Here is a 2,400-nt window from a genome sequence, read left to right as displayed (position 1 = left end):
ACGTTCAAAATAAAAGGCGTGGGGAATTGTTCATTTTTCAGTCACACAATGCACTTAGTAATTGTAATTCCCTGCAGTTCGGGAATATTCAGTCCCTTTTCTACTTAAAATGTGCCTAGTTAAATGTTTAATGTTTGGTAATAGTGTAGGCTAAGCATTTATTTGTGTTTCTTTCTTGTGAAAAATATTTTATTAAAAATATGCACAAAAAAAAACTGACTATGGCCCGGTTTAAACTAAGTCAGGATTAAGCCATAGTTCAATTCAGTTAAATTTTTATAAATGTACTTAGAAAAAAACATTTAAAAAAAATTTACTGGTGTGCATCTTGAGACAAAATAAAGGCACTGATATATTTTGAGATCAGTCAGAGCAAGCTTATTCCAGCTGAAACAACTCAGACTTAGATTTTAGTCTAGGACTAGTCTTAAACCTTGTCTGAACTCAACCCAGTCATACTAACCATGCTTTAAACTCCACCCATATTTGACATCAATTACCAGAAATTACATTATTCAGGTCTCTTTATTAGATGGTTAGTAGTATCATAGCCTACTTTTTATTAATATTTTTGAGGCGTATTATAGTTAAGGTACTGCCAAGCTTTGCAACTCGACCCCATCACATAAAATTAAGATAGAAAATGACTATTTTTCACATTTTGATTTTAATCCATAACTATGTTAAAAACCACAATCCCATCACACTGAACCCTGTCACAATTTCTCATTGTTTCGGGTTTGTAAACTTGTGACAGGGTTGAGTTATTCACTTCATTTGATAAAAATCCCCATGAAATCAGCATGGTTTCTTACCAAAACAATGACAACTTATATTTTTGTCATGAACAGACTTAACGTTGACACGCATCCTACATCAGAAAGTGCATCCACATCAGCAGCATAAAGACCGCGTTGAGAAACCAGATATGTTGACCCAGAAAGAATTTCACAATATGAAAACAAAATCTGAAAATTAAAATTGAAAGCAATGTCTCCCCTCAACCATGTCTTCAACCCCATCACATTATTACTGACTTTGTCACATTAATATTTTTGGGGGAAAAAAAATTAAATAAGGTAGACAATTAAGAATGAAAGCATTTCTTGATGATTACCACCTGACATGTTAAAAACTTAACACAATAAAATTGTGTTTTTAGTTAAACATCCAAATTGAAAACAAAAACTAAAGGGACAGTGTCTATTTTTAACTTCAGTCCCATACAAATTTTAAAATAATCATAAAAGTATGTAACATTTTGTCATTAAATTGTTATGAGGATCACACGAGGTAGATGTTTAATTTATAATAAGTTCTGAGTAAAATCTTTTTTAAACAATTTTGTCCGTCAAGGGGTTGAGAATAAAAGGTGTTTAAAAAAACTGATGATTTGTTGGATGTTTTATATGGGCCTAATGGTGTGGGTATTTAGAAAATTAATCATATGTAGTTTAAAAAAAAATCCAAGTTGAAATATTACTGAATCCCAGGAATGATATTGTATCTATACAGTGTGTAATGCATTACTGTCACGATCACAAACTCCATTCACCATGCCTGTCATCTTAGCACACTAGATCCCACAATCCTCTCTGACTACCACCTCTGCACACTCCAATCACCACATCTGTTCCTCCAAATAAGCCAGCACAAACACACATGGTCTGGTCTCATCGATGACTGCTTATGTCTATGTTGTCTAATGCAAAGACCTGTATTGCTTTATGCTACTGTAACTACTTGCCTGTGTTGTTTCTTCATGCTCCAATCTCCAGTGCTTCTTCCTGCCCAGATTCCTGTTTCTCCTAAAACCTGCAAAGATGGGACATTGATAGGAGACACTCATTCGATCATCTCAGAGGGGGTGTGAGGTGTATTCATTACTCATCTGCTCTGGTTGTTTATATTCAGTATCTGCTATCACTTTATCACTCGTTTGCCAATAAACTTTCATTATTACGAGTCTGTGACAATTACTAATTGTTTAATTACTCTAGTTATTTTTCCCTTGAGAAGGTAAAGTAAGGGATTACTCTTATTTTCTTTCATATTTCATATTTAATTAGTTACTTCTGATGTAACTGCATTAAATACTGTATAGACTAGAACAAAATATGAAACAATAGTGGATTTAACATCAGTTTGACATGTAAAGTTAAAATGTATGTTTTAATGTAATCTTCTCCCCTTAAATACTTTGTTCAGTTTAAGAATAATATAAGAAATGGATGAGCAATAAATACAATAATCCTATTACGCTGTTCAAGTAGTTAATAATTAGTTGTTTTTCACCTTAACCAACACTGTGTATATTAACAGTAATGACACATCTGCGTGAAACATTTTCAATCCGCATAACCATTGTTTTAAAATTTGGTTTATTTACAGAAACTACAG

Source organism: Barbus barbus (assembly GCF_936440315.1).
Source record: "Barbus barbus genome assembly, chromosome: 21".
In the NCBI taxonomy this organism is placed as follows: Eukaryota; Metazoa; Chordata; class Actinopteri; order Cypriniformes; family Cyprinidae; genus Barbus; species Barbus barbus.
This window is presented reverse-complemented; position numbering follows the sequence as displayed.